Raw genomic sequence first — 12246 nt, 5'->3', positions numbered from 1 at the left:
AGAGCTGAAGGTTAAATGCCCAGTGATTTTGGAAGGTGTTAGCTCCGAATGCAGGCACCCTAAGGGCGTTCCCTTCCCAGGGGAAGGGACATTAGGGACTCTCGTGTGACTCTCCCACTTTGTGCAGATTTACTCTCGAGTGAGGCCTTTCTGGGTGGCTGAAGGCCTGGCCAGCTTACACTCATTCTTCCCAGCTGGACCTTGACTCAGTGCACTGTTTTGGGGCCCAGTGGCCCCTGCATCCAATAGTCCCCAGGTGACCAGAGCTGGGAGCCTGTGTGCTTCCTGTTGGACAGCTGTGTTTCTTCTGTGCAGAAACCCTAGTGAGTTTTGCTCTTCTTACCTTTTCTATACCTTTGTTTACAATGGCAGACGGAATCTCTTTTCACCCAGTTTCATAGGAGGAAAGGAAGTTTATCAGCTAGTTTTGTTGTTTAGGGAGGAAGGGGTGTGAATCTCCAGCCTGTTAAGTGCATAGCACTTGGCTGCTGTGGGGAAAAAACCACAGCATTTTCTGCAGTTCTTGTTAATAGTTTTGGTGCTTATCTTCTAACAAGATTTAAACACCACAATAGTAGCACAAATAATATAATCTATAATTTACTAATGGACTAAAATTGGGGTAGTGTGGTATTTGAAAGAGTAAGTGTGTGTGTTTCCGTTTTTCTAAAAAAGATCATCTGATGTCTCCTACTGCTCCCTTGGAACATCCAGCATTAAGTTAGTGCCACTTTTCCTCTGAGTAGCGTCACTCAGCTAGCTGGACGTCACAGCAGGGTCCTTGTGGGCTGCACGTGCACAGGTGGTGAGCAGTGCACTCAGGCATAGGCAGCCACTAGTGTTCTCAGCATCAGGGATCTCTCAAGCTGGCTGGCTCATGACCCTGTCGAGGTCCTCTCCTCTCATTCTTGGCCACAGCCGGAAGGCCCTTCCTTGCTAATTGCACACTCTTATCCCTTCCCTGCATCCCTGGGGCCATCAAGCCGTGGCTTGAGGTGGGGGCAGTGGTGAGTAGAAGCTGGCTGCTTTGAGGGGGCAGGACTGCCGCCCAGTGCCAGGTCTGTGCCTCCCTCGTGGCTGTGTGCTTTGGCCTCACTCCTGTCCATCTGTCTCACCAAGAGCCCAGAGCCCATGGAGAGAGCACCTGGGACTGGTTCTTGACATGGACGTGGCCTCTGCTCCCTCTCACACCTGCCCTTTGCTTCTGCGTTAGGATCGCCATTTCATCTGGGAAATACTTGAAATGTTTGTTTTTAAAAAAGACGTTTTTTACCTTTTGTCAAAATCACCGGTTATAATTGTTTGCAAACTTACAACTTCTTGGCTTCTTCTCAGGAATACAATTTTCAACTTTTTTCTGGCTCTTGATACGCACGCTGAGAAGCCGCTCACTCTGTTTTGTGGGGAAGGCCTATTTTTGCTTTCTACTAGCCAGCTGTGTGGTGTCTCTCCCCTCACACCTGGTTCACACTCAACCTGAGCTTGCAGTTCTACCAGAAATTAAGGGAGTGCACTTGACCCCAGAGGCTGCACTCGTGTGTGACAGAGGGAATATCGTCCCTGCTGCTTGCTGACTAGGGTGGTGCTCCATCATCAGACTGTCCCTGTCCCGGTTCAGCCTGATGGCTCACAGTGACATGGACGGTGTGTTGCCCACACTGCAGGAGGGCCCAGCAGCCCTAGGCAGGGGTTAAATGGAAGGGTAGCTTCTTCCTTAGCCCCAATTTTGCTCTTCAAAATTTTTTTTTGCCACTACACTTGTCTGTGCCTCAGGTTGCCCTGCCACCTTGTCACTGCCCCTGCCCCTACCCCTGCCCCAACAGATACCCTGGCCCCATGGAGGATGCATGGTGTTAAGGGGAATGTGTGATGACCCCCTGGTGTGCCAGGTCTGCCCATGGAGGGACGGGGGCTCCAGCTCCAGGTGGTGCACACTTTCCACCTTGGTCCTCCAACAATCAAGGGGCCTGGTGGGACCAGTACCCACTCAGGTGTCCAGGCCCTGAGCTGTAGGACTGGTGGTGGTTGGATGGTGACATGTGTCTGTGGGGTGGCTGGGTGTGGACTCCTGCAGGGTTGGGTGCTTTTCTCTACTTGTTTTTCCATATTGTCCTGCCCCAAAAAGACTCCATGCACTCTCAGAGGCCCCACCTACCCTCTGTGAAGTCACATCTGTCCTCTGTGTACTCTTAAAGCCGCCATGTGACCTCCACACACTCTGGAAGCCACTGTCTGCCCTCCTTGTGCTCCCAAACTGCCATGTGCCCTCCCTGTGCTCTGGAAGCCAGTGTCTGCCCTCCATGCACTCTGGAAGCCTCTGTGTGACTTCCACATGCGCTGGAAGCCGCTGTCTGACCTCTGTGAAGCTGCCGTCTGCCCTCCATGTGCTCTTGAAGCCACCATGTGACCTCCATATACTCTGGAACCCACTGTCTGCCCTCTACATGCTCTGCAAGCCGCTGTATGCCCTCCTTGTGCTCCCGAAGCTGCCATGTGCCCTCCATGTGCTCTGGAATCTGCCATCTGCCCTCCATGTGCTCTGGAAGCCACTGTGTGAATTCCATGCACTCTGGAAGCCGCCGTCTGCCCTTCATGTGCTCGCGAAGGCACCTTGTGACATCCTTGTACTCTGGAAGCCACCGTCTGCCCTCCACACACACTGGAAGCCTCTGTGTGACATCCTCATGCTCTGGAAGCCATTGTCTGCCCTCCATGTACTCTCAAAGCAGTCGTGTGACATCCTGTTGCTCTGGAAGCCACCATCTGCCCTCTTTGTACTCCTGAAGCTGCCATGTGACCTCCACATGCTCTGGAAGCCGCCCTCTGCCTTCCTTGTGCTCTTGAAGCTGCCATGTTACATCCTTGCGCTCTAACCCTTCCACATGCTCTGGAAGCCACCGTGTGACCTCCACAAAGCCACTGTCTGCTTTCTATGTGCTCTCAAAGCCCTCATGTGATCACAAACTCTGGAAGCTGCTGTTTGCCCCACCTGCTCTTGAAGCCGCCGTGTGACTTCTATACACTGTGGAAGTGGCCATCTGCCCTCCATGTGCTCTGGAAGCCGTCATCTGTCCCTCATTCACTCTGGAAGCCACTGTCCGCCTTCCATGTGCTCTGGAAGCCATCGTCTGCCCTCTGTGCACTGTGGAAGCTTCCCCCTCCTGCTGTCATAGCTGTGTGGCTGTGGAATGTGAGTGGCTGCGAGGTGCTGAGCTGCTACTCTGCCTTGCAGGCCTCCAGGTGCTGACAGCTATTTCCTGTGTCCTCATGCCCACCCACTCACATTAGTGTGCACTTTCCAGTTCACACTCAGAACTGCTCCCATGGAGCCAGGCTGGACGACCCCTCCTGAGTGGATTCTGTCCCTGGGAGGCAGGTTTGGCTTGAGTCTCTCACAATTCATAGCTGGTTGGCTGAAAAAAAGCAGAAAGGACTGAGTAGTTTGGAGCAGCCCTTCTGTAACTTGCAACGGTTGTTGAAATAGATTTACATCATCCTGAATCCCTTAGAGCTAACAGGACCAGAGCTACTGGACCTAGATCTGAGACAGAACTAGTAGGCTTATCTAACCCAGTGGTAGAACCGGGCACATGCAGTGGGTTGGTGACACATCCTTCTGTAGGCTGGCAGCCCTGGTAGAGGCTGAACTAGAGCCAGATCAGCCGTTATGCCACCTGCACCAGTGGCACAGTAAAGAGGCCTGGGAAACCCCAGGTCCTGGAGCCGAACTGAGATGATCTGCTGGTGTCACCATAGTATTCTTTGGAGAAGGAGCACAAAGGGGGCGTTTCAGGTCAGGCTGTTCATAGTTGACCGTGCAACACGTGGAACCCAAGGGCAAGCCACCCCATCCACATGCCTCCCTGTGTTCCCACTGGGAGCAGGAGAGCTGCTGGCTCCCAACCCTCGGGTCTGATTCAGGCTGAAGACAGATGGAGCACAGAGTATCGGTCTGTTCTGACTGGATCCCCAGCTGGGTGTGCTGTGCTCTGATGGGCCAGTCTGGGCTGCTCCTGGAGCCCCTATAGGCAGGAAGAGAGGAGATTGTTATCCCAAAGGGCAGTGGTTGCTGGCCTGCAGACCTCACCGGTGGCCACACAGCCTGCAAGCCTGAACCTGCCAGAGAGAGGCCTCGTCTTGGAAGTGAAAGGGCAGTCAGACTGCCCCTGGGGAGCGCTACCTCTTGGAATTGTGACCCAATCCATCCTCGCTTCACAGGCGAGCCCGTGCTGGGGCCTAGGAGGGTTGGCTGGTTCCTGTTCTGTCATTGGAACATTTTGGCAGCTCCCTATGGAATTAGGGTGACAGTCTGGTGGATGGACATGTGAGGTATGTCACTCCTGGTGTCTGTCGCTGTCAGCCCCATTCCTACCACTCACTGGCGAGGGACACCTCAGTCTCACAGGGAGCATCAAGGGAGTTTTGAGGGGATGTAGGCATTGATATTTATACCTCAAGAGCGTAGAGTAACCTCGCCCAGGGTATGCTCTTAGTAAAGGTCATCTGTTACTCCACCTTCCAGCAGAGCATTCCCGCACTTCTTGGGGGTGCCACATACTGTTTCAGTTCTGTTTGGTGAGCGTGTGCCTGGACTTCAAATTTCTTGTCTTTGTCATCCCCTCCCTCACCAGCTGACAAACCAAAACCTCAAGAGTCTTTGTCTTCCTTTTCTCATGGTGCAGTCCCTAATCTGTCAGTAAGTCCTGCCCTCTCCCTTCATCTGCTCTGCGATCCCCCTTGCCCACTGCCACCCCCTCCAGCAGGTGTTTTCTCCACCTCCTGACAGGGCTCCTGCTTCTACTCTGCTCTTGATCTCATCTCCACATGGCAGCCCGGAAAGATCTTGTCAAACCAAGTCTGGTCTGTTGCCTCCTTTGTGTTGCAGTGACTGTGAAATACGAGCCCTTGTGTGACTGCGTTGGGTGCTGCCCTCCAGGTCCCAGGACAGGACCTACCACACTGGCTCCACACCAGGTCATGTCTTTCTTTGGCATCGCTGAGAGTGATGGGATCAGGAGGACAGTGCTTGTTCCTCAGAGCACCATGGGGGCTACACAGAGATGGGGCTTCGGCACCCTGAGGATGAAGGGTCATGTAGGTTGGCCCAGTCCTGCTGAGGTGGATCTGTCAGCCACACCAGCTCCCATGAGCCAGCGATTAGGTTTTCAGGACTGTTGTGAACCAGTAACTGTTAAACAGCCATTATTAAATCATATTAAGGTAGAATGTGGTAAATCGCATTGAAAACATCATAAGTACTCAAGACTCATCACTTTCTAGTTAATTTACCATGTTGGTAAATTACAACTTAAGTTCAGGTGGATGTCCACACTGTAGCACCCAGTTTGTGGAAGTTCTCTAGGGAGATGGGTACCATCACATGTTCTTTCATCACATGAACTCCCCAAGCCCTTCCCCGAGATTGACCAGTTGTTTACTTTTTCCCACATTTGCTTTATCTCTTTCATTTGTTATTTCTATACATATTGTTCTGGTAAATCAGAAAATCATTACCCATCAGTACCTCAGTCTGTATCTCCTAAGAAAAAGATACTCTCACATGACCAGTGTAATTACCACATTCAGGAAATTAAACGTTGGTGCGTTACTCTTACCTAATATGCAGTCGCTACCTAAATGCATCAATTGTCTCATCAGTGCCCTTGAGAGCATTTTGTTTTCCAATCCAGAATAAGCCCTGCATTTAGCCATCATTCCTTTCTAGTCTGTTGTAAATTTGCATAGCTCCTCAGTCTTTGTCTCATGAAGTGTGATGGAGAGGCCAGATGTCTATTTGTGTTTAGCTGCTGTTTCCTCATAGTCAGGTTTAGGTTAGGTCTTTTTGGCAGGAGCTCTACAAAAGCAAGGTGTGTCCCCATCCCATCCCATCAGGAGGCACGTGAAGTCGGTTTGTCCCATTACAGGTGACAGCTTAGGTTGTATCTGTCAGTTTCCTTCCCTGTAGGTGTAACATTGTCTCCCTTTATATTTCGTAATCTGTGGGCAATGCTTTGAGACTGTAATACCCTGTCTTCTAATAAACTTTTATCCAATTAGTATCTATCGATGACCCTTGCCTGGGCTGTTGTTACTGCAGTGTTCATAATGGTGGTTTTCCCAGTCCACTTCTTTTAAACGTACAAGTTGTCATTTACTGAAAGGAACACCTTTATGTCTACCCCACTTTGTGTGTGTGTTTAGCATCCGTTTGGACTCATGGATTCTTCTTTTTTTTTTTAAATCAATGTATTATGATAAATCATTGCTGTAATAAATTTTAATGCTCAGGTTAAAAACTTACTTTGCCAGTGGGATTCACAGTGAACCTACAGTACTGCCCCCAGAGGAAATCCCAGGCTATAATCTTTATGGGAGCAGGCTGCCACATCTTTCTCCCATGGAGCAGCTATTGGGTTTGACCCACCAACCTTTTGGTTAGCAGTCAAGCAGTGGGAGCCCCTTTAATCTAACTCATATTTTGTTTTAAATAACAAATTTACTGACATGTAATTAACTTACTGTAAAGAAAATTCAGTATTTTTAGTATTTCTCAGAGTTGTACATCAACTAGGTTTTTGTGGTGGACACAGGTATCATGTCTCTGGCACAAAAGTCCAGGAATGTAATTGCTGAGACATATGGTTAAGGGTATGTGTAATCTTCTATGAAACTGCCAAACTGTTTTAGAGTGGTGGTACTATTTTACATCCCCAGTAGCAGAGTTTGAGAGATCTAGTTTCTCTACACCCTTGCCAGCAATTGATACTGTCACTTTATTTTTTAAAAATGTAGCTGTTCTAATAGGTGCATAGTAATATTTCCACGTGGTCTTAATTGTCATTTTCCCTAACAGCTAGTGATGTTGACCATCTTTCCACAAGCTTATTGTCAACTCTGTACTTTTTGGTGACATGTATCTTAATGGCTTTTGCCTATTTTCTCATTTTTCTAATTTTTTATTGTTGAGATTTAAGACCATTTGCCCTCAGATAAGGAGCTGTGGTGGCATAGTGCTTAAGGTGGTTGTTGACTGCTAACCAGAAGGTTGGCAGTTCAAACCCACCAGCCACTCCTCGGAAGGATGGTTGGGCAATCTACTTCCATAGTGATACTGCCTCAGAAACCCAAGAAGGGATTACTGTGAGTCAGATCTGACTCAGTGGCACATAACAACAACAAAGGCCTTATCAGGAGTTCTTAGTTAGCATCTAAGGCATCTGACTGCTAACCAGAAGGCTGGCAGTTCAAACCCACCAGCCACTCCTCAGAAGGAAAGTTGGGCAATCTACTTCTGTAGTGATACTGCCTTAGAAACCCTTGGGGTCGCTATGAATCAGATTCAACACCATGGCAGTGTGTTTGCTTTTTGTTTTCCTTCCCTCAGGTATGTGGCTTGCAGATTTTTTCTTACAACCTGCAGCCTATCTTTTTATCCTCCTAACAGGGTCTTTACCAAAAGCTTTTCATTTTGGTAAAATCCAATTGAGATTCTTTTTCTTTTATGGATTGTGCTTTTGTCATGTATAAGAACTCATTACCAATCCCTAAAACAAACAAAGCCCACTGCTATCAAGTTGAGTCCAACTCATAGCGACCTCCATTGGGTATCCAAGGCAGTAAATCCCTACTGAAGTAGATTGCCCAGTCTTCCTCCATGGAGTGGCTGGTGGGTTTGAACTGCCAACGTTCTGGTTAGCAGTCAGATGCCTTAGTACTGCAGCACCACAGCTCCTTACCAATCCCTCAAACTCGTTGCCTGGAGTTGAATCTGATTCATAGCGGCGACTCCTTGGGATTCTGAGGCAGTATCTATACGGAAGTAGATTGCCCAGTCTTCTGGGGAGTGGCTGGTGGGTTTGAACCGCCAGCCTTCTGGTTAGCAGTCAAATGCCTTAGGCACTACACCACCAGAGCTCCTAAAGGACTATTAGGGGAAAAAGCCACTGGGAACAAGTAGTAAGTGAGGTCTTGGGATACAATACTTTGTGATTTGAATTACACAAAATTCAATAGCACTTCAATTTATTAACAATAAACATGTGGAAACCAAAATTAAAAACACAACTCCCATAACAATAGCTGCAAAGAAAGCGGATCCGTCCAGCCGCATCTAGCAACGAGCCACGCCCACACGGGGCGGGGCGACGAGGATCACGCCCACAATGGAATGGGCCAGGGAGAGGCCCTTGGCCACGCCACTTCCGCCGGAAGCTCAATTGTAGGGCTTCTGGTCCAAGTCGCTTGCTGCAAGTCCGGAAGTTGGACTTCTCTTAGGGAAGGGCCACAAAGTCTGAGCCTCACTTTCTAGATTCGTCCTCGGGTCAGTCCTGGCTGAGCCCAATCCCGACCCTGCATCCGGGGCGTCTTCAGCCGGACTGGCGCACGGAAGAGGCCATTCTCGCTCTCGGAACGGAGGCAGCGCGCCTCTCCTGTTCCCAGAGGGCTCTGCGGCCGTTACACCGCCGGGCCCCGCCCCTCGTCCGGCCACGTCTCCGTCAGAGCTGCTGGGCCAGGGATGCCGCCCAGGGGACTGCTTTGCCAGGGTGAGGGTCGCAGGCGGGTCGCCAGGGATGCCGAGGGCTGAGATCCGGGCGGCCGGGAGGCGGGAAGGGCAGGGCCGGCATGCATACTCACTGCGGCGGCGAGGGCTGCGGGGGAGTCGCGGCTCCTTTCTGGCCGTGGTCGCGGGGCCTAGAATTTGCTCTTGGCTGTCAGCGGAGCTGGTCTTAGTCTCTCTGACTCGTTTCTTCGCAGAGTGGGCTGTGGTTGGTTTTAGAGGTGGCTCCTGCCTTGTAGTGTCTTAGCAGCACTCGCGGCGATGCGTGTGTTACAGAGGTGATCCTTTTGCAGAAGTTCTAGTAAGTTAACGAGCATCGTGACCTGGTGCCTAGTGGGAGCAGGTTTTATAACGTGCATGTACTTCCTTGTTTGCGTGTCTCCCTAGGAAACGTATCGTCTTGGTCCTAGGTGCTTAGAGGTGTCTTCCCGGTTCAGGGTTACTTCCACAGGGAGTGGGCCAAGCATTGTGGTCGCTAGTGTGAACCAGGCGAGTAGTTCAACTGCATGCGACAGATGCTTACTGAGCGCCACTGTGTGATAGGCAGTGGTTTCTAGGTGCTGGAGACACTGTGGTGAAGGGCGTCAGCTTCCTGCCCTGCCTGCCCTCTAGGTGTAGTGGAGGGACGCAGACAATAAACAGGAGTGGGGACTGGGGCAAGGTCAACTAACTTAGGTTCTGTGGAAAGGCCTGAGGGGGCAGACTTGACTTTTGAGTCATTGTCTCTGTGACAAGAAGCTAGCCTTGCAAAACTGTGGAAGAACGGTTCAGGAGAGGCAGCAAGTACGAAGACCTGGAGGAAGTAATAAGGTTGGTGCTTTTAGGTAGAAAGACGTGGCCAGGTTGTGGAAAAATAGTCAAGAACGGGATTAGAATGCAGAAGTACAGGGCTAAGTTTTTTGTGGCTTTGTAGTTTATGCAAAGAGGTTTGGATTTCATTGTCAGTGTGATTGACAGTCACAGGGACATTGCAGACCATTTACAGGGGACTCATGGAGTTTTCGTTTTAAATTGTCTAATATTTCATATATAACACTTTATTGGGGCAGTAGCTTGCCGTTGCAGCGTACCTTGAATGTCAAGAAAGGAAATAGGTATTTTAACTTGGTCATCTGACATAACTTAGATTCAAAAATAGCATATTTGGCTCCACTTGCTTTAAGAAGTAATGTACTTCGAGTGAGAATAGCTTCACTATCAATTTTTGCCTATCAGTTTGTTTTGAAGTTAAGACTTTTATATTTTTACTTCCAAGTATTTACCTATCAATTTGGACAAGCAACAATTGAAGGGAAAATAATAATTGTATGATTTGTTGAGGGCATGGGTCAGGCCCTGTGCCTATTGCATTTAATCCTGGTACTAATTTTGTGCTAATTTTATTATTGTTTCATTGCTAAGGAAACAGACTAAGAGGAACCCACCCAACATCTCACATCTGAGTAGTAGAGACAGTTTTAAGCAGAGGGGTCTGACGTAGAATCAATGTACTGTGTGTAGTGACAGGAGGCTTGTTGTGATATTTTTGGTTTTTACTTTATATAAAGGTCTGTAAGTTTACTTGTAATTACCAGTTGTGATCTCAACCAGCTTTACTTTAGGAAGGAAATCCTTGCTGTTTCTAATTGCCATAGGAACAACTCAGGTAAGGCAGTGTGGTAGAGGTGAGATGGAGCTGTCTGACTTCACAGAATCCGGAAAGGAGGACACTGGATGTCCTGCAGGGACCTGAGACATGGTTCTCAGTCCCTTGATACCAAGAGGTCGAAATAAGGGGAATTAAGCGAGTGGGACAGCCTGGCACATTTCTCTCCCTTTTGGCTTGACTGCCTCAGGGAACGAGAATTTCCTAGGCTAATGTTTTCGTGGACAGTGCTGAGTATAGGCACTGTCACTGTTGCCTCTGGCGCGCTGTCTCCTCTAACTCCTCAGCCGCCCCTCCTTCCTCCCGCCCTCCTCTCATTGGCATAGTCCTTCTTTAACAGCGTTGGTAAGTCCATCTAGTTCTGCTAGTGGTTCTGCTCTTCTTGCGCACACAGATGACGCTGCTTATCTGTGCTGCTGTTCTAAATGCTGTTCTAGTTTGCGACAGACTCTAGGGCATCCTTTTCCCCCGCTGGAACCGTGGCTCCTAAATTTCTTTTTTAATTATTGGAGTGAAAACATACATAAAAAGATAGACACTGTATCTCGGCAGTTTCTGTGTGTACAGTTCACTTGATTATTTTCTTCAAGTTGTGCAACCATTTGCACTATTCTTTTCCAACAGGCCCCGTCACACACACTACTATCATAAACTCAGTGCCCCTCAAGTAGATACTCCCTCTTACCCCTTCCCTTGCATCTCTGCTAACCACTGATTGATTATCTTTGGTTTCTGCATATTAGCTTCTTTCACGTAAGTGAGATAATAAAATACTTGTCCTTCTGCGGCTGACGTATTTCACTGGCTGATGTTTTCACGGTTCATCCATGTTGTGGCATGAGCCAGGACTTTGTTTCTCTTTATGGCTCAGTGGTGTTCCATTGTATACACACCACATTAAAAAAAAAAAAAAAAAAAAAAAAAGACGTGTTGTAGGTGAAAGTTTACCGAGCAAGTCAGTTTCCAGTTGGATGGTTTGTGCATGCCTTAACATTGGTCACCTTCCCCACAGCATGCCAGCCCTCTGCCCGTTTCCAGCCTGGGTTCCCTGTTCCCTTTCCTTTGGATTTTCAACCCCTTCCTGCCATATCATCTTTGCTTTTAGGCAAATGTCATTTTGCTCTAGTATAATTGATTTTTCTGAGGAACACGTTCCTCTCAGGTGTTTATTTTATGGGCCTGTCTCTTTAGGAGCTCTAATGGCACAGTGGCTAAGGCATTAGGCTGCTAACCAAAAGGTTGATAGTTCAAACTCACCAGGCGCTCTGCTCTGTGGGACAAAGCTGAGGCAGTCTGATTCTGTATGGAAACCCTCTGGGCCAGTTCTATAGGGTCGCTATGAGTTAGAATTGACTCGGAGGCAGTGGATTTGGTTTTGATTTGGTCTGTCGTTTGCCTGAGAGGTGGTCTTTGGCAATGGGTTCAGTCCCAGGTCAGAAGGATGTGTTAAGGCCGTAATCTCAGGGGTTCCTCCAGTCTCTGTCAGACCAGGACATCAGATTTTTCTGAATTTGATGTTTTGTCCTGCGTTTTCTTTTTGTTCACCCTGAGACCCTCTTTTGTGATCCCAGTGTTTAGTGGTAGCCAGGAACCATCTAGTTCTGGTCTGGGCATGTAGGCTGTGGTTGGACAGCATGTTTTCATTTGTTCATCTGTTAGGGACATTGTGGTCATTTCTACCTTTTGGCTATTGTGAGAAGTTCCACAGTGAGCGTTAGTGTGCAAGTTTCTGTTTGTGTTCCTGCTTCTGCTTCTTCCCAACCTTCACCTTAGCTTTTTGAGGACTTCTCAGACTGTCCATTTTGCGTCCCCACCAGCAACGCAGGAGGGTTCCAGTTTATCCACAGCCTGGCCAGTACCCTCTCTCTGTTTTTTTTTTTTTTTTTTTTTTTTAATGGCTGTTCTGATCGGGGAGCTTTGGTTTGCATCTACCCCCTGGCATCGTCCAATGTCTTTTCCTATGCTGGTTGGCCATTTGAATATCCTCTCTGGTGAAATGTCTATTCAAGCCCATGTTTTTTTGTTTTTAAGTTTTTGTTGTGAT

This window comes from Orycteropus afer, unplaced genomic scaffold (genome assembly GCF_000298275.1).
Source record: "Orycteropus afer afer isolate SDZICR_OR568_19922 unplaced genomic scaffold, OryAfe1.0 scaffold00489, whole genome shotgun sequence".
Classification (NCBI taxonomy): domain Eukaryota; kingdom Metazoa; phylum Chordata; class Mammalia; order Tubulidentata; family Orycteropodidae; genus Orycteropus; species Orycteropus afer.
The sequence above is the reverse complement of the archived record's forward strand: the minus strand, read 5'-3'. Positions refer to the sequence as shown.